Source organism: Papio anubis, chromosome 3 (assembly GCF_008728515.1).
Source record: "Papio anubis isolate 15944 chromosome 3, Panubis1.0, whole genome shotgun sequence".
NCBI lineage: Eukaryota > Metazoa > Chordata > Mammalia > Primates > Cercopithecidae > Papio > Papio anubis.
The window spans coordinates 129,081,965-129,107,421 of NC_044978.1; positions in this window are offsets into that span (position 1 = coordinate 129,081,965).

Here is a 25,457-nt window from a genome sequence, read left to right on the forward strand (position 1 = left end):
GCTCACATCCTCAACCTCTTGTCTGATTGTTCAGCTTTTATTGATGCCACTTGCGCTAGAGGCAGCTGTGTTTTCTTTCATACTCCTCGTGAACCTCAAGGCCTGGAGGTGAATGGATGGCCTCGAATCCTTGTTTGCTGCCTTCAAGGCTTCCTCTCCTTCTTTTAAACTGCTAGTTCTTTTTTAGCTCATGACATTAGATTTTACTATTACTCTGCCTTGTGGTGTCATGTACTCCTTCTAGTTTCTTCTTTTCACTCCTAGATGACAATGAAAATGCTTCCTTTCTTTCACTTATTCTGCTGCTATGCTAAATTCTTAGTTGCCTGACTTTCTTAGCCCCCAAGAATCTCTTTCTTCTTCTATCTTGCCAAGACTTCCTGACTCCCGTATGTGGTTATACCCAGTCATGGTGTTACTCATAATAATGGCACCATTTCTAGCCATTGTCTTCTCTGACTTCACCTCCTAGCTAGCTAACTCCTAACTCTAGTACTCTCACTTTAGTCATTCTTCTTAAACACTTATCTACTGACCCCACCACTTTTTTGCTATTCACAACCCTTCACTCTCCTTTTCACCCATTAGATTGGATGTATTGGCCTGATAACCATCCCACTACTAACATCTTTAACTCTCTTGACCTCCCGTCCTGCCCTATTGTATGCAGCTGACCAAATTTTAGCTGTGCCTAATTAAAGCCAATGGTCTGTGTACTTTGGCTCTTGATATGGTTTGCCTGTGTCCCCACCCAAATCTCATCTTTAATTAGAACTCCTATAATTTACACATGTTATCGGAGGAACCCAGTGGGAGGTAATTAAGTTATGGGGGTGGGTCTTTCCCACTCTGTTCTCATGATAGTGAGTAAGTTTCATGAGATCTGTTGGTTTTGAAAATGGCAAGCTCTTTCGTTCTCTCTCTTGTCACCACCATGTAAAAAGTGCCTTTCGCCTTCCACCAGGATTGTGAAGCCTTTCTAGCTGTGTGGAACTGTGAGTCCATTAAACATCTTTCTTTTGTAAATTGCCCAGTCTCAGGTATGTCTTTATCAGCAGCATAAAAACAGACTAATGAAGTAAACTGGTACCAGTAGAGTGGGATATTGCTGAAGAGATAACGCGAAAATGTGGAAGCGACTTTGGAAGTGGGTAACAGGCAGAGATTGGAAGAGTTTGGAGGGCTCAGAAGACAGGAAAATGTGGGAAAGTTCAGAACTTCCTAGAGGCTAGTTGAATGGCTTTGACAAAAATGTTGATAGTTATATGAACAATAAGGTCCAGGCTGAGATGGTCTCAGATGGAGATGAGGAACTTGTTGGGACTGGAGCAAAGGTGACTCTTGTTATGTTTTAGCAAAGAGACTGGTGGCATTTTGCCCCTGCCCTAGAGATTTATGGACTTTGAATGTGAGAGAGATGATTTAGGGTATCTGGCAGAAGAAATTTCTAAGCAGCAAATATTCAAGAGGTGACTTTGGGTCCTATTAAAAGCATTCCGTTTTAAAAGGGAAACGGAGCATAAATGTTTGGAAAATTTGCAGCCTGACAATGTGATAGAAAAGAAAATCTCATTTTGTGAGGAGAAATTCAAGCCAGGTGCAGAAATTAGCATAAGTAACAGCTGAATGTTAATTCCTAAGACATTCAGGAAAATGTCTCCAGGGCATGTCAGAGGTTTTCAGGGTAGCCCCTCCCGTTACAAGCCTGGAGCTTTAGAAGGAAAAAAATTGTTTCGTGGGCTGGGCCCAGGGTCCCCATGCTGTGTGCAGCCTAGGGACTTGGTGCCCTGTGTCCCAGACACTCCAACTGTGACTAAAAAAGGCCAAGGTACAGCTCAGGCTGTTGCTTCAGAGGGTGGAAGCCCCAAGTCTTGGCAGCTTCCATGTGGTGGTGAGTCTGCGGGTTCACAGAAGTCAAGAATTGAGGTTTGGGAATCTCTGCCTAGATTTCAGAGGCTCTATGGAAACTCCCGCATGTTGAGGCAGAAGTTTGCTGCAGAAGCGAGGCCCTCATGGAGAACCTCTGCTAGGGCAGTGCAGAAGGTAGATGTAGGATGGGAGCCCCCACACAGAGTCCCTACTGGGGCACCACCTAGAGAAGCTGTGAGAAGAGGGCCACTGTCCTCCAGACCCCAGAATGGTACCTCCAGGTACAGCTTGCACCGTGCACCTGGAAAAACCACAGACACTCAACACCAGCCCGCGAAAGCAGCTGGGAGGGAGGCTGTCCCCTGCAAAGCCTCAGGGGTGGAACTCAAGACCAGGGGAACTCACCACTTGTATTAGCGTGACCTGGATGTTAGACATGGATTCAAACGAAATCATTCTAGAAATTTAAGATTTGACTGCCCTGCTGGATTTCAGACTTGCATGGGGCCTGTGGCCCCTTCATTTTGGCCAGTCCCCCCCATTTGGAATGGCTGTATTTACCCAATGCGTGTACCTCCATTGTATCTAGGAAGTAACTAACTTGCCTTTGATTTTACAAACTCGTAAGTGAAAGGGACTTGCCTTATCTCAGATGAGACTTTGGACTTTTGAGTTAATGCTGAAATGAGTTAAGACTTTGGGAGACTGTTGGGAAGGTATGATTTGTTTTGAAATATGAGGACATGAGATTTGGGAGGGGCCGGGGGTGGCATGATATGGTTTGGCTGTGTCGCTACCCAAATCTCATCTTGAATTGTAACTCCCATAATTTCCACCTGTTGTGGTAGAAACCCAGTAGGAGGTAATTGAATTATGGGGGTGGCTCTTTCCTGTGCTGTTCTTTTGATAGTGAATAAGTCTCATGAGTTCTGATGGTTTTAAAAATGAGAGTTTCTGTGCACAAGCTCTCATTCTCTCTCTTGCTACCTTCATGTAAGAAGTACCTTTTGCCTTCCACCATGATTGTGAGGCCTTTCTAGCTGTGTGGAACTGTGAGTCCATTAAACGTCTTTCTTTTGTAAATTGCCCAGTCTCGGGTATGTCTTTATCGGCAGCATGAAAATGGATTAATACAACCCTATACCAGAGTAGCTGGACGTTGCTGGATGACAATTAGACTACCATGCTGCCTGGCCTTGCTTCAGATTTATGACCCCTGATCTCAAAATCACTGAGCACTTTCAGAAACTCCTATTTCAGTTTTCTAGTAAATTCACTGTCATCCTCTCTAGATGACTATTTCACACCTTCTCTTCTCTAATCTCACACACTGCTTATTCTGTTTTACTCTCAGCTGATGACTTGGTATTCTACTTCAGAGAGAAAATGGATGTAATCAATGAAAAACATGCCGCTTTCCTGCCACCTGCCTGTATCTTCAGTCATATGCTCTTTTTTCCTGTATTTCTCTTTTTCTCAAATTTCTCTATTTCTCAAATTGTTCTTATGTTTGCCAGCGCTCTCTCTCTCTTTTTTTTTTCTTTAAACACATATCTAAGTGCTGGAGTGCCCAAGGTTTATTTTTCAGCTCTCTAATCATCTATAGTTACACTTTTCTTAAGAGACCCTCCTTAGTCCCAAGGTTTTAAATGCCATCTATGTGCCAATGGCTCCCAAATTTTTATTTATACTTTTGAACTCTGTCCTGAAAGTCAGAATTGTATGTTTGATATGTTACACAGTATTTTTACTTGGGTGTCTCTAACCAAACATGGCTTCTCTTAATTTTCTTAAATCCTCTCTCCACTCAGTTGTTGTTCAGGCCAAGAACATGGGAATTATTCTTGAATGCTCTTTGTTTCACTGCCCACATTGAACCTACCAGGCAGTCCAGTTGCCTATGTTTCTAAATTATATTTTATATCTAACTATATCTCATCATTTCCAGTGCTGCAAACTGGACCAAATTGTCACTATATTTTACTCAGAGCACTTAGAAATTCCTAAAATTATTGTAATTATTTTGCTTATGTTACTGTCTGCTTCCATACATTAGAATGTCAACTCGCTGAAGGTAGGGACATTATGTTGTTCCCTCTTGTGTCCCTAGCACCAATACTAGCACATAGTAAGGGATCAATATTTTTGAGTGACTGATATTTTAGTGGAACCTGTCTTTCAGAATAAGCATTGAACTATAGAAAACATCTAAAAATTTATATTTTTGAAATTCCAGCAATTAAGTCTCAGTGCTTCAATTTTAGAGTTAATCAATCATGCTGGTACCTAGCTCTCAGCTGTAAATGATTCATATAACATAACTCTAATGAGTCATTTAAGATATTTATGTTTGTGTGCATATATATGTATACATCCATATATACATACATATATATGTGTATGTGTGCATATGTATAGATATACACAAGCATACTAGTTTACAAAAATGTGGTCATATTATGCATGTGGTTTTGGAGATTTTCCTCCCTTCTTATTTATTTCGTTTCCCTTCTATTTGTCCTTCACTCTTCACTACATAGTTCTCCTAATCCAAAGTAACAATCTGCTGTGTTTTCTTCTGCATGCTATTATAATTATAAAAACATATACTACATGTATTTATTCAAATAATTATATAAGGAGATTTTGTCATTGATTGCTTTACAAAAATTGTATTATTAAACGGATACTTCTATTAATTTGTCTCTAAAAATTGCAGGCACCAATTCTTGCCATAGGGATAAAAAAAAAACCCAGTAAGAATGTACTAAAATATTGCTGTGACAGTTGTGTCACATGAATGAGAGGAGAAGGCTGAAGAATTACATCACTCTTTTTGAATAGGCTTTGGTAGGTAGTTTGACTAAGAACAACTCAAAGTTTAATAATGGGATTAGTATTGACTTTCAGACTAATTTCAGGGAAATGGAGGTTTGTTAAATGGCATATATCTTGGTATGAGGGTCTCTGCCGTGTTGCAAGAGCAGTGGCTTGGGAGCAAAGTAGCCTAGGTTTTAATGCATATCCTGCAGCTAACTTGCTCGCTAGTTCTTGGAAATTCATTTAATCTCTCTAAGGCAGCCTAAACTGTGGCTAGAAGGCTTGGGTTCCAGTTTATTACTAGAAGTGTGGTCTCAACTTGTGAAGAATTTAAGTTATTGAGTTCAATAAACAGTCAGCTAGAGATAATATTTATCATACAAACCCCACAGGTTATTCTTTTGAATCCTAGGTGACAAAATATAAAAAACATAACTTAGATTTTAATGTGACTTACAAATGTTAGTTTTCTTTATTATTGTTTCCTCATATATCAGTTGAAGACTACAGTTGACATATTTGAGTAATTGTTCAGCTCTACACTGTCTTACTCTGTGCTACCAGCTGTGTGGTTTTTTGAGCACTTGAAATCTGATCTGTCCAAACTGATATCATACCAGATTTTAAGTCTTAGCATGAAAAAAATATAAACTATCTCATTCTTTTTTGATAATAATAGCATGTTTAAATAATTTTAGATAAAATTAAATATTAAAATGAGTTTCACCTGTTTGATTGAAATTACATCTGTATAAGGAACCACTCAGCTGAAGGTATGGCTTTAGATGAGTATGTTTGTAGCAAGTGATCCTGGCACCTGTAGTTAATATAAGCTGAGACTTTTATAGAATTCCCCATCCACTCAGGGATCATGTTCCTGTAAGGTCACATTCTGAGTCAGCTCATTTCTAATTGAGCTTATTTGGATCTTCTCTTCTTTTCTTGGTTAATCTCACTCATGTTCTGTCAATTTTATTTATCTTTTTAAATAATCAGCTTTTTGCTTCATTTGTCTTTTGTATTATTTGTTGTTTCATTTAGTTCTACTCTGATCTTGGTTATTTCTTTACTTCTGCTGGGCTTGGGGTTGGCTTCTTCTTGTTTCTCCAGTTCCTTGAGGTATGACCTTAGATCATCTCTTTGTGGTCTTTCAGACATTTTGGTGTAGGTATCTAGTGCTATGAGCTTTTCTCTTAGCACCACTTTTGCTGTACCCTAGATGGTTTGATAGGTTATGTCACTATTATTGTTCAATTCAAAGAATTTTTAAATTTCTACCTTGGTTTCATTGTTGACCCAATGATCATTCAGGAGCACGTTAATTTCCATGTATTTACATGGTTTTGGGGGTTCTTTTTTACAGTTGATTTTCGATTTTATTCCACTGTGGTCTGAGAGAGTACTTGAGATAATTTCAATTTTCTTAAATTTACTGAGACTTGTTTTGTGGCGTATCACATGATCTGTCTTGGAGAATGTTCCATGTGCTGATGAATAGAATGTATATTCTGCAGTTTTTGGGTAGAATGTTCTGTAAATATCAGTTAAATCCATTTGTTGTAGGACTTAGTTTAAGTCCATTGTTTCAGGTTAAGTCCATTGTTTCTTTTTTGACTTTCTGTCTTGATGACCTGTCTAGCAATGTTAGTGGAGTCTTAAAGTCCCCTACTATTATTGTGTTGCCATCTGTCTCATTTCTTAGGTCTAGTAGTAATTGTTTCATAAATTTGGGAGCTCCAGTGTTAGGTACATATATATTTAGAATTGTGATATTTTCTTGTCTTTCTAGTCATTTTATAATTTACATAACATAAAATGAGGAAGACTGGTTCAGATGCTTTGTTTTATCTAAAAACTTGCCCTTGAAACTGATCTGGCACTGTTATTAAACCTGCAAGGCCAGGTGTCTCTCTGCACATCTATCCTCTGCACTGGCCCCTTAACTTGCAATGTTCCAGTCCTTTAGTCCACAGATCCCTTTTCTATCAGAGACTTCCTGTCAGAGGTCAGTAAGGAATACAGGTCCTTACAAATCTGAGTAATTTGACGAAATGTTTGACAGTTTCACACTTAAAATCAACAGAGTGTCCTTATAGAAAAATAGAGTCCAGCCTATAGAATACTTTAGGGGAGCTCCTAGAGCATTTTTGTTTCCTCAAATTCAGAGTTATGCAGTTCTCCTAGGAACAGCGTAGTATTTAAGACCACAGACTCTGGAACCTACTTGCCTGGCGTTGAACTCTAGTTCCACTAATTAACAGCTGTGGGATTTTGAGAAAATTATTTAAACTAGATGTGTTAAGCACAGTAAATGTTTTCTATTATTACTATAATTATTAGAATTAGTGTTGCTGCTTAACATAAACTCTTAATGTCCTTAAGTCTCTCAGAAAGTACAATCCAAGTGTGAGTAGAAAGCAAATGGGAAGATATACCCAGGGAATAACCTATGCTTCTGGAATGTTCTACTTCCACAAGAGGTATCTGGAAATTGGGGAAAGGTTAAATATTGTCTGCAAGTTGTAGCTCTGTCACTCACTAGTGGTGTGGCTTGGAGTTAATTATTTTCTAGATTTTAATTTTTCTCTTTTTAAGATGGCTGTAATGATATATAATTCTCAGGGTCATTCAGAGCATTAAATGAGATGATAATGATAATTCTTTGGTACCAAACAGATACCTAAGAAATATTGTTTTTTTTTCCTTTTCTACTACTTTTAATTTTAGAAAATTAATATAAAGATAAAACATGTAATCCCAATCCTCTCTCAAATGTTACTTGGTCTTGGGGTAGAGTATCACCCATTAGTTTAGTTTTGTTTTTTTAAATTTTTAAAACACTTTCTTCTAGAAATCTTCCATGAAATAAATACTTTAATAAATGTTGTACTTATCTTTAGAAACAGGACTTTTCAATTAGTACTTTTGAATTTCCTAGTCAACAAAAAACAAAGCTGAAATTTCTTGCTCTTGGAAACGTACAACGAGGTCTTAGGATGATGCATTTGTTCGTTCTTGCATTGTTCTAAAGAAAGTGTGGCACATATACACCATGGAATACTATGCAGCTGTAAAAAACGATGAGTTCATGTCCTTTGTAGCAACATGGATGCAACTGGAAACCATCATTCTCAGCAAACTATCACAAGAACAGAAAAACACCACATGTTCTCACTCATAGGTGGGAATTGAACAATGAGAACGCTTGGACACAGGGAGGGGAACATCACACACTGGGGCCTGTTGTGGAGTCAGGGGTGGGGGAAGGGATAGCATTAGGAGATATACCTAAATGACGAGTTAACGGATGCAGCACATCAACATGGCACATGTATACATATGTAACAAACCTGCACATTGTGCACATGTACCCTAGAATATAAAAAAAAAAAAAAAGAAAAAAAAAGAAAAGTCTGGGTACCCAGGCAAAAGCCTTTCCTGATTTTTTTAATGATCGCTATTTTACCTGGTGTGAGATGATATCTCATTATGGTTTTGATTTGCATTTCTCTTATGACTAGTGATGATGAGCATTTTTTCATGTGTCTGTTGGCTGCATAAATGTCTTCTTTTGAGAAGTGTCTGTTCATATTCTTCACCCACTTTTTGATGGGGTGTTTTTTTTCTTGTAAGTTTGTTTGAGTTCTTTGTAGGTTCTGGTTCATATGGAACCAAAAAAAAGAGCCTGCAGTGCCAAGACAGTCCTAAGCCAAAAGAACAAAGCTGGAGGCATCATGCTACCTGACTTCAAACTATACTACAAGGCTATAGTAACCAAAACAGCATGGTACTTGTACCAAAACAGAGACATAGACCAGTGGAACAGAACTGAGTCCTCTGAAATAATACCACACATCTACAACCATCTCATCTTTGACAAACCTGACAAAAACAAGAAATGGGGAAAGGATTCCCTATTTAATAAATGGTGCTGGGAAAACTGGCTAGCCATAAGTAGAAAGCTGAAACTGGATCCCTTCCTTACGCCTTATACAAAAAGTAATTCAAGATGGATTAGAGACTTAAATGTTAGACCTAAAACCATAAAGACCCTAGAGGAAAATCTAGGCAATACCATTCAGGACATAGGCATGGGCAAGGACTTCTTGTCTAAAACACGAAAAACAATGACAACAAAAGCCAAAATTGACAAATGGAATCTAATTAAACTAAAGAGCTTCTGCACAGCAAAAGAAACTACCATCAGAGTGAACAGGCAACCTACAGAATGGGTGAAAAGTTTTGCAATCTATTCATCTGACAAACAGGCTTTTCCATACATATTCTGAAATCTAGGTAGAGGCTTTGAAGCCTCAACTCTTGCACTGTGAACCTGCAGGCTTAACGTCATGTGGAAACCACAAAGGCTTATGGTTTGTGTTCTCTAAAGCAGCTGCTGAAACTGTACCTAAGCTCCTTTGAGCCACTGCTGGAGCTGGAGTGGTTAGAATGCAGGGAGCAGTGTCCTGAGTCTGTGAAGCGCCCTGCTCACAATATCATTCAGTCTTCCTAGGCCTCTGGGTCTGTGATGAGAGGGGCTGTTAGGAAGGTCTCTAAAGTGCTTTAAAGGCCTTGTTCCCATTGTCTTGGCTATTAGTACTTAGCTTCTTTTTACTTATGCAAATTTCCGCTGTCTACTTGAATTCCTTCCCTGAAAACGAACTTTTCTTTTCTACCACATGGCCGGGCTGCAAATTTTCCAGACTTTTACACTCTGCTTTCCCTTTAAATATAAGTTTCAACTTTAGGTCATTTCTTTGCTCACACACATGAGCATAGGGGGTTAGAAGCAGCCAGACCACATCTTGAATGCTTTGGTGCTTAGAAAATTTTTTTTCTCCAGATATCCAAAACCGTCACTCTCAAGTTCAAAGTTCCAGAGATCCCTAATGCAGGGGCACAGTGCAGCCAAGTTCTTTGCTAAGGCATAGTAAAAGTGACCTTTGCTCCTGTTCCCAATAATTTTATTATTTCAATCTGAGATCTCCTCAACCTGAATTTCATTGTCCATATTACTATCAGCATTTTGGTCATAGCCGTTTAACCAGTCTCTAAGATGTTCCAAACTTTCCCTCATATTCTTATCTTCTTCTGAATCCTCCAAACTTTTCTAATCTCTGCCTGTTACGCAGTTCCTATGTTGCTTCCACATTTTCAGGTATCTTTATAAGAATACCCAACTCCTGATACTAATTTTCTGTATTAGTCCATTCTCACATTCCTGTAAAGAAATACCTGAGATGGGGTAATTTATAAAGAAAAGAGGTTTAACTGGCTCATGATTGCACAGGTTGTACAGAGTAGAGAGCAGGAGGTGCCACACAATTCTAAGCAATCAACTCTTGCTAGAACTCACTCACTATCATGAGAAGAGCACCAAAAGGATGATGTTAAATCATTCATGAGAAATCTGCCTCCATGACCCAATTACCTCCTACCAGGACCTGCCTCCAACATTAGGGATTAGGGATTTGATGTGAGATTTTGGCAAGAACACAGATCCAAACCATATCAGATGGTAACTGTCATGTTACTTTGTTACAAAGGGTGTTTGGTCCTTTTTGCCCTTCTACCTTCTGCCATGTGACAACATAACATTCCCTCTCTCCTGAGGATGCAGCACTTATGGTGCCATCTTTGGAAAAGGGAGCAGCCCTCACCAGACAACCAACCTGCTGGCACCTTGATCTGAGACTTCCCAGCCTACAGAACTATTAAAATTTTCTATTAATAAATTACCCAGTCTGTGGTATTTTGTTACAGCAGCACAAATGGAGGAAGACACTACTATTTGGTATATATTATAATTGAATACAAATCTACCTTGATAACCAAGGCACAGTTAAAATTTCAGAGCCCTTTTATAAGTTCCATAAAATTACAGAGATGGCAACATTCTCTCTGAAGGTGTTTACATATTTTGTAAGAATAAAGAGAATAGTAATTTTAATGTGTATGATATACTTGAAAAACAAAAACAGTGAGGAATATAGGACATTTCTTATTTATAACTATGAAAAAGGACACAACTCATAACCCATAACATCATCCCATATTTTATAATTGTCTTTGAAGTTTCTTTCTATTTGGTGGTTCTTTTCTCAGGCTGACCCTAATTTCATCCCACCTTTTCCAGTCAGAGAAAGTACTTAATACTTGATTCTGGTGACCTCTCCTTCCTTCCTTCTCAAATAGGAAAATTTCATCATTCTTTCTGAGTGACTACTGTCCTAGATCTAACTAATTCTGGCCACTTTTTTTTTCTGATAATTGAAATCTCAGAAGTATTCTGCCTAAACCAGAGGATGTCCTTAATAATATTATCAGGGTTGGGAACAAAGAAAAAAACCCTATTTATCCTATGTGCTTGTGTGACTTTTGCAATGTAGATGACATGAGAGGTTTTCTTATGTGTAAGATTTCAATTCATTTTTCCTACATAACTAACAGTAAAGATTTTGAGGAGGTTGAGAGTAGGTTAGCAACTGTGTTTTTTGATGGTATTGAGAGTAGCATCTGCCCCACCTAGTCCATATAAACAGAATACATTTCACCCAACCTTGCTCCAATGACTTAATAAGATGAATGCATCTTTTAAAAATTTGGTATGACATAATCATTTTATTTATTTACTTATTTATTTTTATTTTTTCATAAGTTATTGGGATACAGGTGGTATTTGGTTACATAAGTTCTTTAGTGGTGATTTGTGAGATTTTGGTACATCCATCAGCCAAGCAGTATATACTGCACCCTATTTTAATGCATGTATACCACTAATTCTTTTTTTTTTTTTTTTTTGAGACGGAGTCTCGCTCTGTCGCCCAGGCTGGAGTGCTGTGGCCGGATCTCAGCTCACTGCAAGCTCCGCCTCCCGGGTTCCCGCCATTCTCCTGCCTCAGCCTCCCGAGTAGCTGGGACTACAGGCGCCTGCCACCTCGCCCGGCTAGTTTTTTGTATTTTTTAGTAGAGACGGGGTTTCACCGTGTTAGCCAGGATGGTCTCGATCTCCTGACCTCGTGATCCACCCGTCTCGGCCTCCCAAAGTGCTGGGATTACAGGCTTGAGCCACCGCGCCCGGCCCACTAATTCTTTATATGTGTGTATCTCATATGTCAGAAACAAACCGCTGTGCATTAGAGGCAGTGCCATATAATGGAGAAGCCTCAGATGTTCAAGTCACTTATTGTTAGAATTGCTTTTAGGCTTTTAGCAGTTACCTTGCATTTTGGTTTTCTCATATTAAAGGTGGAAATTATAATATTCTCCTCACATATTTGTTAAATAAGATGGTAAACGTAAAGGACCTAGTATAGTTCTTGGGATAGAAAGGTTTTTCACTAAATTGTGTTACAACTGGTTTGATGTTGCTGTTCTCATAATCATATCATTCCATCAGTGTCACTATCCTCCCTTCCACCTAGGAAAGTACTGTTAATTTGTACCATTCATCCCCAGTGAAAAAAACTAACACGGTAGTAAATCTCTATTTGAGTTATCTCACACTATTTTATTTATTCCAGAGAACTTCCCATCTAGAAGCTAGTAGATGTTCATTCAAAACACACACACTGCCTGGCACGGTGGCTCACGCCTGTAATCCCAGCACTTTGGGAGGCCAAGGTGGATGCACCACGAGGTCAGGAGAGCGAGACCATCTGGCTAATGCAGTGAAACCCCGTCTCTACTAAAAATACAAAAAATTAGCTGGGCGTAGTGGCAGGTGCCTGTAGTCCCAGCTACTTGGGAGGCTGAGGCAGGAGAATGGCGTGAACCTGGGAGGCGGAGCTTGCAGTGAGCCGAGATTGCGCCACTGCACTCCAGCCTGGGCGACAGAGCGAGACTCCATCTCAAAACAAACAAACAAAACAACAACAACAACACACACACACAGAACATGTCTTTATGAACAGCTCTTATGCTACAAACAATGTTTAGATTCTGTCCTGAATCTAATCCTAGAGAAAATACGAGTGAGAGCATGCAGTATTTGGCTTTATTATTTCCATGTTAATTAGCTTAGAATAATGGCCTCCAGCTTCATTCATGTTGCTTCAAAGGACATGATTTTATTTTTATATCAATTTTAATTTTTTTGAAGTTATCAATTTTTTCTTATACTTTAAGATCTGGGATACATGTACAGAACATGCAGGTTTTTTACATAGGTATACACATGCCATGGTGGATTGCTGCATTCACCAACCTGTCTTCTACATTAGGTATTGCTCCTAAGGCTATCCTTCCCCTAGTCCCCCACCCTCCAAAAAGCCCTGGTGTGTGATATTCCCCTCCCTGTGTCCGTGTGTTCTCATTGTTCAATTCCCACTTATGAGTGAGAGCATGTGGTGTTTGGTTTTCTTTTCCTGTGTTAGTTTGCTGAGAATGATAGTTTCCAGCTTCATCCATGTTCCTGCAAAGGGCATGAACTCACCAATTTTTATGGTTGCATAGTATTCCATAGTGTATATGTGCCACATTTTCTTTATCCAATCTATCATTGATGGACATTTGGGTTGGATCCAAGTCTTTGCTATTGTGAAAAGTGCTGCAATAAACATAGGTGTGCACGTGTCTTTATAGTAGAATGATTTATAATCCTTTGGGTATATGCCCAGTAATGGGATTGCTGAGTCAAATGGAATTTCTAGTTCTAGATCCTTGAGGAATCTCCACACTGTCTTCCACAATGGTTGAACTAATTTACACTTCCACCAACAGTGTAAGAGTGTTCCTATTTCTCCACATCCTCTCCAGCATCTGTTGTTTCCTGACATTTTAATGATTGGCATTCTAACTGGTGTGAGATAGTATCTCATTGTGGATTTGATTTGCATTTCTCTAATGACCAGTGAAGATGAGCTTTTTTTCATATGTTTGTTGGCTGTATAAATGTCTTCTTTTGAGAAGCGTCTGTTCGTATCCTTCACTGACTTTTTGATGTTTTTTAAAATTTTTTTCTTGTAAATTTAAGTTCCTTACAGATTCTTGATATTAACCTTTTGTCAGGTGGAGAGATTGCAAAAATTTTCTTTCATTCTATAGGTTGTCTGTTCACTCTGATGATAGTTTCTTTTGCTGTGCAGAAGCTCTTTAGTTTAATTAGACCCCACTTGTCAATTTTGGCTTTTGGTGCCTTTGCTTTTGGTGTTTTAGTCACGAAGTCTTTGAGTGAGATTCTTAATCCTGAGTTCAAATTTGATTTCACTGTGGTCTGAGAGGCTGTTTGTTATGATTTCTGGTTTTTTTGCATTGGCTGAGGAGTGTTTTACTTCCAATTATGTGTTCAATTTTAGAATAAGTGCAATGTGGTGTTGAGAAGAATGTATATTCTATTGATTTGGGGTGGAGAGTTCTGTAGATGTCTATTAGGTCTGTTGATTCAGAGCTGAGTTCAAGTCCTGAATATTCTTGCTAATTTTCTGTCTCATTGATCTATCTAGTATTGACAGTGGGGTGTTAAAGTCTCCCAGTATTACTGTGTGGGACTCTAAGTTTCTTTGTAGGTCTCTAAGAACTTGCCTTTTGAATCTGGGTGCTCCTGTATTGGGTGCATATATATTTAGGATAGTTAGCTCTTCTTGTTGCATTGATCCCTTTACCATTATGTAATGTCCTTGTTTGTCTTTTTTTAATCTTTGTTGGTTTATAGTCTGTTTTATTAGAGCCTAGGATTGCAACCACTGGTTTTTTTTTTGCTTTCCATTTGCTGAGTAAATATTCCTCCATCCCTTTATTTTGGGCATATGTGTGTCTTTGCATGTGAGATGGGTCTCCTGAATACAGCACACCAATGGGTCTTGACTCTTTATCCAATTTGCCAGTCTGTGTATTTTAATTGGGGCATTTAGCGTGTTTACATTTAAGGTTAATACTGTTATGTGTGAATTTGATCCTGTCATAATGAGGCTAGCTGGATTTTGCCCATTAGTTGATGCAGTTTCTTCATAGTGTCAATAGTTTTTACAGTTTGGTATGTTTTTGCAGTAGCTGGTACTTGTTTTTCCTTTCGGTATTTAGTGGTGACAAAATCTCTCAGCATTTGCTTGTCTATAAGAAAGCTTTATTTCTCCTTCACTATGAAGCTTAGTTTGACTGGATATGAAATTCTGGGTTGAAAATTCTTTTCTTTAAGAATGTTGAATATTGGCCCCCACTCTCTTCTGGCTTGTATTGTTTCTGCAGAGAGATTTACTGTTAGTCTAATAGGCTTCCCTTTGTGGGTAACCCGACCTCTCTGCTGCTCTTAACATTTTTTCCTTCATTTTCACCTTGGTGAATCTGATGATTTTTTGTCTTGGGGTTGCTCTTCTCGAGCAGTATCTTTGTGGTGTTCTCTGTATTTCCTGAATTTGAATGTTGGCCTGTTTTGTTAGGTTGGGGAAGTTCTCCTGTATAATATCTTGAAGAGTGTTTTCCAACTTGGTTCCATTCTCCCCATCACTTTCAGGTACACTAATCAAATGTAGGTTGAGTCTTTTCACATAGTCCCATATTTTTTGAAGGCTTTGTTTATTCCTTTTTATTTTTTCTAATCTTGTCTTCATGGTTTATACCATTAAGGTGATTTTCAGTCTCTGATATCCCTTCTTCCACTTGATTGATGTGGCTATTGATACTTGTGTATGCTTCATGAAGTTCTCTTGCTGTGTTTTTCAGCTCCATCAGGTCATTTATCTTCTCTAAAATGGTTATTCTAGTTAGCAATTCGTTTAACTTGTTTTCAAGGTTCTTAGCTTCCTTGCACTGGGTTAGAACATGCTCCTTTAGCTCAGTGGAATTATTACCCACCTTCTGAAGCCTACTTCTGTCAATTCGTGAAACTCATTCTTTGTCCAGTTTTGTTCCCTTGCTGGCAAGGAGTTGTGATCCTTTGGAGGAGAAGAGGCATTCTGGTTTTAGGAATTTTCAGCATTTTTGCACTGGTTTGTGGGGGTCTGTCCCACAGACACTGACCCAGCGATGGATAAATAATGTACATTGACACAGATACTATACCTGTCAGTCGGCTGAGCATTCAGGCCACCTACAGACTCCATGGAAGGTGCTGTAAAGAGTCAGCAGCCATGGTCTCAACTCGCTGGCCCTCGCAGCATTTATTCAAGACACATTAAAAGACAAAGGTATCAGGTAACACCACTAGAAGGTAATTACTCTTGCCGACCCCCCAAGTAGAGAGCAATCATGCACCTGTGGATGGTCAAAGGTTAGTCTTAGGACCACATGAGTAAACAAGCTATTTAGATAGACTCCTCTATATTCCTCTGTTAATTAACTTTGCTATAGCTCACAGAGGATTAGACTGCCTTCAGCTGTAACTCTATCATGAGGCTTTTACAAAAACCTTCCAGCCTTCCAAGAAGGTTTGTATTTATTTTACAATTTCTCCCATTATCCTGACTGAACCCCTACGTCTCCCCCTTTTCTGTTTTCTGCATCAGGCCTTATTGATTGAAGAGCACGGATGTATGCAACAACAGGTTTGCCAGGCATGGTGGTCATTGCTCTTATTCTGGCTTTGCATCCTAGAATTTGTAAATAATATAAGACAATCATGGGTATGATTAGCAGCATTCTTTTCTAGTCAAACAGTGACCTGCAGCGTTACTTGGCACTTCAGTTTGAGATGTGCTGTTACTAAGGAACCCCATTGGGAGTATGTTAGTCCCTTCTAGCCAAGCAGTCACATTGTTAGAAGCTGGGAAGGGAGAGTCTGCCTAGATTATGGGGCTGAATAAAGGCAGATTTCGAAGATGAGATGAATAGAGTGTTGCAGGTATAGGTAGCAGGGACAGTGAGAGTATTAAAAAAGATTAATAAAGCATAGTAAGGAACAAACTATCTGGAGTGAATGGTGTCTGTGTCTGGAGCAGGATTCACTCAGTCTTCTGACTTGTATTCTTTGGCACAATGTCCAGGGCCTATGTTGTCTGTGGAAGCCACATTGTCCAGGGCTGCAGGTTCTTCAGGGTCAGTTCCTTCATTTCTGCTGCTGGGTTGGGCCCTAGCCATGCCATGGTATGGTTTGATATGTTGTGCTGGAATCCAAAGAGGACCTAAGGGGGTGTGAACACAAGCATACTCTCTTCCCCAAGTTAATTCATTTGGACCATACCATACATTACTGTTACATCTTTCCATAAAACTGCAGGTTTTATGTCTTGAGAGGTTTTAGCAAAGTGCTTTTCTACAGCTGATTGAAATTTATCATCTAAATTTAGAAGATTGAGGGTAAATAAGGCTTATGCCAATAGTATTGCAAGGTCTTCACCCATAATCCCTCTTTTCCATTTTTTGAGCATATTTTTTAAGGATGGAGTGGGCACATTCTACTATGGCCTGTCCTTGGGAGTTATATGGGATGCTGGTGGAATGTTGGATGTTCCACATGTGACAAAATTGTTGAAATTGTGAGCTGGCATAAGCTGGACCATTATCAGTTTTAATTTTTGTGCGCCACCCCACAAACGCAAAAGTTAAAAGAAGATGTTTAATAACATATCGAGTGGTCTCTTCAGGAAGGGCATGTGTACTAATTAAATGAGAATTGGTATCGATGGATACATGTACATATCTTAGCTTTCCAAATTCAGGGATATGTGTAACATGTTTGCCATAACTGATTAGGTTCTATTCCTCTAGGGTTAACTCCTGTTGAAGAAGGGGATGTGCCTTTGAGCTGGCAATCTGGGCATTGCAGAAATTTGTTTAGCCAGCCACTGGTAAGTTGAGATTGTTTATATAAGTTTCTCCAATTTTGGTGGAAAAATTGATGTGATTGGGTGGCTTGGTCAAGCAGTGATGTCATAACCTGAATGTCTGCTTGATCATTGCTATAAGCCAATGGGCCAGGCAGTGAGCTGTGGGCTCGAATGTGTGTAATAAAAATAGGTTGTGTATGTTGATCTAGCAATTGCTGAAGTTGGAGAAAAAGAGCACACAGGGCGGGCTGCAGAGTGGACTTAATTAGGGCTGTTTCAAGGTTCTGCAATAAATAAACAGAGTAAGCAGAATCGCTAACTATATTGATGGACTGAGTGGAAAATTTTTCCAAGGCCAATATCAGGGCCCCAGTTTTAGCTCTGAGTGCTGGTAAACCCAGACTGAGTGATTGAATTATGTGGTCTCCACCATACTGCTGCTTTTCCATGTTTACCATCTGGCTTTTAACTGCTCTTTAACTAACTCATGGGCTCTTTGTAATCTCTCTTCCTTTAGAGGTTATTGTTTTACTTAAATTGGATTAGGAGAGAGTCATATCAGGGATCAGAGAGAGATAACAACAGTGCCCATTATCATTAAAAGATCTTCTAAATTCTTAAATTTTACTTAACTCTTAGCAGCGAACTGTAATCTGGGATGTTGCTTGTATACAAGGAACACATGAAATTTTGCCATGGGCTGACTATAGAGCTGGAGAGCTGAGCAGGCGGATCCTTGGGTGGCAGTCGCATTGCACCCACCTAGGTGATGCTTTTTGTTTGTGCCATGTTTTTTTCTTGCTTTGTTTTTTTTTTTTAAATCTGTTTGTGCTTCTCCCTCCCCCTGCCCCCAGGTGGCTGCTGCCAGCAGGGTGGACCTTCCCACGCATGCACCTCCTGCCCATCCCCAGCAGGCCAGCTCTGGCATGCTGGGCCTGGTTCCCTGTTGCTGTTGCCACACAGGCTGAGTTCCTGGGAGCATTTGCTGGCTCCAGATTTGCGAGCTTTTTCTCTGCCAAGCCTTTCTTCCTACTTACTGCCTGCTTGGCCACGTACCTCCGGCCTCTAATGCCTTTTCTTAACTCTTTACGTACCTGATTGCCTTGTTGATCTTGCATTGCCAGGCAGGCTAAGAGCTCCCCTTCTAATGCCACTTGCTTAAGACAAGGTCTTATAGCTGTAGCGTGTCTCTTGTCTTTTTTCCTATTTATTGGAGGAGGAGGCTCAGGCAAGACCTTCATTTCCTCTTTGTTATTTTGGCTTGGTGATAGCAGGGCTGAGGGACTCGGGGGTGGTAAAATAGGTAAAGGTCCTTCCTCCTTCCCCTTTTTAGGCTCTTCTGTGTATAATGGGACCAAAGCCATCCTTACTAGAGCCCATAGTGTTAAAGATGGTACTGGGACCTGTTGCCCTTGTGTATGATGTTTAAGATTTCTCCCCACTTGTTCTCAGAGCTCTGTGTCTAGCATGCCTTCTTTCAGGAACCATGGATTATGGGTCATGAGAATTTGCATTAGGTCCCTTGAGCCTGCAAAACCAAGGCTCCACTAGCTTTAAGCAGCTGTTTCAACACTTTTATATACTGTTTTTGTTGAGTCAATAACTGTTGTCCCATGATGAAACCTCAGCCTGAACAATCCCCCCACCGAACTTGGAAATCTCGAGCGGGCACCAATGACTTACTGATTACTCACTGACCGCGTGGTCCTTTTGACCTTCATTTTCGGGGGGCATCTGTCGTGCTCCCTTTGCAGCATTCCTCACACAGGGCTCCAGCTGCAGGGGTCTGTCCCACAGACCCTGACCCAACGACTGATGAATAACGTACATTGACACAGATATTATGCCTGTCAGTCTGGCTGAGTGTCTGGGCCACTTACAGACTCCGTGGAAGGTCCTGTAAAGAGGCAGCAGCCACAGCCTTGACTTGCTGGCCCTCCCTGCAGGTATTCAGCATTCATTAAATGACAAAGGTCTCAAGTAAACACCACTAGGAGGTACTTACTGTTGCCAACCCCCACCCCTACCCTGAGTAGAGTGCAATCATGTACCTGTGGATGGTCATAGGTTAGTCTTATGACCACATGAGTAAACAAACTATTTAGATAGACTCTTCTACATTCCTATGTTAATTACCCTTACTATAGCTCAAAGAGGATTAGGCTGCCTTCAGCCATAACTCTATCCTGAGGCTTTTACAGAAATCTTCCAGTCTTCCAAGAAGATTTGTATTTATTTTACGATTTCTCCACCATCCTGACTGAACCCCTACACTGGTTTTTCCTCATCTTGGTGGATTTATCTACTTTTGGTCTTTGATGTTGTTGACCTTCTGATGGGATTTTTGTGTGGACTTCCTTTTTGTTGATGTTGATGCTATTCCTTTCTGTTTGTTAGTTTTCCTTCTTACAGTGAGGCCCCTCTGCTGCAGGTCTGCTGGAGTTTGCTGAAGGTCTATTCCAGACCCTGTTTGCCTGGGTATCACCAGTGGAGGCTGCAGAATAGCAAATATTGCTGCCTGATCCTTCCTCTGTAAGCTTAGTCCCAGAGGGGCACCCCCCAAATGCCAGTTGGAGCTGTCCTGTATGAGGTGTGTGTCAACCTCTCCTGGGAGGCATCTCCCAGTCAGGAGGCACGAGGGTCAGGGACCCACTTGAGGAGGCAGTCTGTTCCTTAGCAGAGCTCGAGCACTGTACTGTAAGATTCACTGCTCTCTTCAGAGCTGACCAGGCAAGAACATTTAAGTCTGCTGAGGCTGTGCTCACAGCCACGTTTTCCCCCAGGTGCTCTGTCCCAGGGAGATGGGAATTTTATCTATAACCCCCTGACTGGGGCTGCTGCCTTTCTTTCAGAGATGCCCTGCCCAGAGAGGAGGAATCTAGAGAGGCAGTCTCGCTACAGTGGCTTTGCTGAGCTGTGGTGGGCTCCACCCAGTTTGAACTTCCTGGCAGCTTTGTTTACACCATGAGGGGAAAACTACCTAATCAGGCCTCAGTAATGGTGGGCACCCCTGCCCGCACCAAGCTTGAGCATCCCAGGTTGACTTCAGACTGCTGTGATGGAAGTCAGTATTTCAAGTCAGTGGATCTTAGCTTGCTGGGCTTTGTGGTTGTGGGATCCACTGAGCTAGACCACTTGGCTCCCAGGCTTCAGCCTCTTTTCCAGCAGAGTGAACAGTTCTGTCTCACTGGTCTTCTAGGAGCCACTGGGGTATGAAAAAAATTCCTGCAGCTAGGTTGGTGTCTGCCCAAACGGCTGCCCAGTTTTGTGCTTGAAACCCAGGGCCCTGGTGGTGTACACATCCAAGGGAATCTCCTGGTCTGCAGGTTGCAAAGACTGTGGAAAAAAGCATAGTATCTGGGCTGGATTGCACCATCCCTTGTGGCACAGTCCCTGAAGGCTTCCCTTGGCTAGGGGCGGGAGTTCCCTGACCCCTTGTGCTTCCGGGGTGTGGCAACACCTCACCCTGCTTTGGCTCCCTCTCCATTGGCTGTACCCATGGTCTAACCAGTCCGAGATGAGCTGGATACCTCAGTTGGAATGCAGAAATCCCTTGCCTTCTGCATTGATCTTCTGGGAGCTGGAGACTGGAGCTTTTCCTATTCGACCATCTTGCCAGCCACAATAATTTCATTTTTTATGGCTGCATAATATTCCAGGGTGTATATGTACCACATTTTCTTTATCTAATCTACCATTGAAGGATACACAGGTTAACTCCATGCCCTTGCTATTGTGAATAGTGCTGTGATGAACATATGAGTGCATGTGTCTTTTTGGTAGAATGATTTATTTTCTTTTGTATATATACCTGGTAAAGGGATTGCTGGGGTGAATGGTAGTTCTGTTTTAAGTCCTTTGAGGAATCTCCAAACTGCTTTCCACAGTGGCTGAACTAATTTAAATTCCAACAAACAGTGTAAAAGCATCCTCTTTTTTTCTGCAGCCTTACTAACATCTTTTGTTCTTAGACTTTTTAATAATAGCCATTCTGATTGGCATGAGATGGTATCTTATTGTGGTTTTGATATGCATTTCCCTGATGAGCAGTGATGTTGAGCATTTTCTTCATATGTTTGTTGACTGCTTGTATGTATTTTTTGAGAGGTGTCTGTTTATTTCTTTTCCTTACTTTTTAATGGGATTATTTTTATTTATCTTGTGTATTTAAGTTTCTTATAGATTATGGATATTTGACCTTTGACAAGTGCATGGTTTATGAGTATTGTATCCCATTTTGTAGGTTGTCTGTTTACTCTGTTGGTAGTCTGTTTGGCTGTGCAGAAGCTCTTTGGTTTATTATGTCCCATTGGTCAATTTTTGGTTTTGCTACAATTGCTTTGGAGGGCTTGGTTATGAGCTTTCCTAAGGCTGATATCCAGAATGGTGTTTCCTAGTTTTTTTTTCCCCCCTAGGATTCTTATAGTTTGATGCATTACACTTAAACCTTTAATCAAGTTTGAGTTAATTTTTGTATATGGTAAAAAGTACGGTCCCAGTTTCATTATTCTGCATATGGCTACCCAGCTATCCCAGCATCATTTATTGAGTGCATTGTTCTTTCTCCATTAATTATTTTTGTTGACTTTGTCAAAGATCAGAAGGATATAGATGGGAAGTTTTATTATGTGTTCTCTATTCTGTTCATTGGTCTATGTGACAGTGCCATGATGTTTTGCTTACTGTGTAATTGTAGTATAATTTGAAGTTGGGTAATATGATGCCCCCTGTTTTTTTCTTTTTGCTTAGGATCACTTTGGCTATATGGGCTCTTGTTTGGTGCCATATGAATTTTAAAATAGTTATTTTCTAGTTCTGTGAAAAATGACATTGGTAGTTTGATAGAAATAGCATTAAACATATAGACTGCTTTGGGCAATATGACTGTTATAATAATATTGAATCTTCCAATCCATGAGCATGGAATATTTTCCATTTGTGACATCTATCATTTCATTCAGCAGTATTTTGTAGTTCTCCTTGTAAAGATCTTTCACCTCCTCGGTTAAATGTATTCCTAGGTATTTTATTTTATTTTATTTTTGGTTGCTATTGTAAATAGAATTGATTCTTGATTTGGTTCTCAGCTGAAATGTTTTTGGTGTATAGAAATGCTACTGAATTTTGTATATTGATCGTGTATCCTGAAACTTTAGTGAAGTCATTTATCAAGTCTAGGAGTTTTTTGGAGGAGTCTTTAGGGTTTTCTAGGTATAAGATATCACCAGTGAATGGAGATAATTTGATTTCTTCTTTTCCTATTTGGATGCTTTTATTTTTTTCTTTTTCCTGATTGCTCTGGCTAGAACTTCAATACTACGTTGAATAGGAGTGGTGACAGTGAACATCCTTGTCCTGTTCCAGTTCTCAAGAATAATGCTTCTAGCTTTTGCCAATTCAGTATGATGTTGGCTGTGGTTTTGTTGTAGATTGCTCTTATTATTTTGACATGTGTTCCTTCAATTCCTAATTTGTTGAGAGTTTTTATAATGAGATGATGTTAGATTTTATCAAAATCTTTTTCTGCATTTATTGAGATGATCATATGGTTTTTGTCTTAAATTCTGTTTCTGTGGGGAATCACATTTATTGATTTGCATATGTTGAACCAATCTTGCATTCCAAGAATGAAGCCTCCTTGATTGAGACGAATTAACTTTTTAAAGCGTTGCTGAATTTAGTTTGCTTGTATTTTGTTAGAGATGTTTGCATCTATTTTCATTATCCCTATATTGGGCTGTAGTTTTGTTTTCTCATTGTGTCTTTGCAAGGTTTTGGTGTCAGGTTGTGCTGGCTTAATGGAATGAGTTAGAGAGGGTCCATCCTCCTTGATTTTTTTTTTTTTTTAAGAATAGTTTAAGTAGGATTTGTACAAGCTGTTCCTTGTATATCTGGTAGAATTAAGCTGTGAATGTATCTGGTGCAGGACTTCTTTTTTCGGTTGGTAGATTTTTTTATTACTGATTCAATTTTAGAATTCAATATTGGCCTTTTTGGTGTTTCAGTCTCTTTCTCAGTCAATCTTGGGAGGTTGTGTGTTTTCAGGAATTTATCTGTTTACTCTAGGTTTTCTAGTTTTTGTGTATAGAGGTATTCATAGTAATCTCAGGGTCTTTTGTATTCCTATGAGATTGGTTGTAATGTCACTTTTGTCACTTCTGATTGTGCTTAATTTGGATCGTCTCTCTTTTTTTCTTTGTTAATCTAGCTAGTGGTCCATTGATCTCCTTTATTCTTTCAAACAACCCACTTTTGGTTTTGTTGATTTTTTTGAATGGAATTTTGTATCTTAATTTCATTCAGTTTTGCTCTGATTTTAGTTATTTCCTTTCTTCTGCTAGTATTAGAGTTTGTTCTCATTTTTCTAGCTCCTCTAGGTGTGATGTTAGATCATTAATTTGAGATCTTTCCATGAGGTAGGCTTTGGGATATAAACTTTCCTCTTTTTTCCTGTGAGTTTTTAATATATTAAAATAAAAAAAAACTTTCCTCCTAACACTGCTTTTACTGCATACTTTTGGTATGTTATGTCTCTGTTTTCATTTATTTCAAAGAATTTTTTGATTTGTTTCTTAATTTCATTGCTTACCCAAAAGTCATCCAGGAGCAAGTTGTAATTGCGTGCAATTCAGAAGTCTTCTTGCTATTGATTTCTATTTTTATTACACTGTGGTCCAAGAATATGGTTGGTATGATTTATATTTTTTTGAATTTATTGAGAGTTGCTTTTTGGCTGAACATGTGGTTGATCTTATAGTATATTCCATGTGCAAATATGAAGAATGTATATTCTGTGGTTCATGGGTGGAGTGTTCTTTAGATGTCTATTAGGTCCAATTGGTCAAGAGTCAAATTTAAGTCCAGAATTTCTTTTTTAGTTTTCTTCCTTGAAAATTGTGGTTTTGAAGTCCCCCACTATTATGTGTACCTGTCTACATCTTTTTATACACCTGTAAGTACTTTTTAGATGAATCTGTGTGCTCCAATAGTGGGTACGTATATATTTAGGAAAGGAAAATCTTATTTAATTGTACCCTTTATCGCTATGTAATGCCTTTAAAAAGAAGATAAAGAACTTAATAAATATGGCTTATAAAGAACTTAATAAATATGGCTAAAAACAAGACAGAGAACCAAGGATCATAAATAATGCATATATAATTTACCAAATAAAAATAATGTGGCCAAAGTCATCACAAATGAAGCCAAAAGACAAATAATGGGCCAAAGAGCAATAATAGAAATCATAAATCAAGGGTTATAATAGAAATCATAAATCAAGGGTTATATTCCCAATATAAATTGATTCCCATAAATTGTAGCATGGTCAAGTGCTCTTCTGCACTATACAGTTAGTATATGCAAGTGCTTGGAAAGTTTTTGAGTTTCTGTTTAATTAGCTCAACTTGGTGGGTCTCGACCTGGACACATAAAGTAGACTAACTTCCTGTCTAGAAAAAATACCAGTCAGGCTGGTATATTTTTCACAAAAAATGAACAATTTGAATCGATATTTCTGCCATCTACAGAGTGTGTTTTAAACCTCCACTAATATCACAGACTATATACTACAAAAACACAGTTAGGAAAAGCAATCGTGTGCTGACTACAGTGCTGTCTTGCATAAAGTTCTCCTAAGCCATTTGATATTTGAGAAATAATTCTTTACACGTATTTATGGTCATCAGGGACTAGTATTTCTAGGCCATCATATCTTATCCTAATACTCATCCTAGTATCCTTCTGTATTTTGCTCTGTCTTCATTGAGAAGGTTTATAATAGAATCTTGCATTTGAGTAACATTTTCATGCCATTTACAAAACTGTAATTAATTAAATGACAAAATTTTACAATGTTAGTCAGATTTTCTATTATAGTCAGGAGATGCATTAATTCCTATTGAAATTTATTCCCAGCAATAGGGTGTTTTTGCTGATTTGTTCTACTTTTTTAAAAATTATTCTTTCCAGAAAATTTAAAATCAAACATAGACTTTTAACCCAGCAATTAACTTCTTTCAGAAATCTTATAACAGCCAATCTCACCTTTTTTCAGTTGTTCATGAT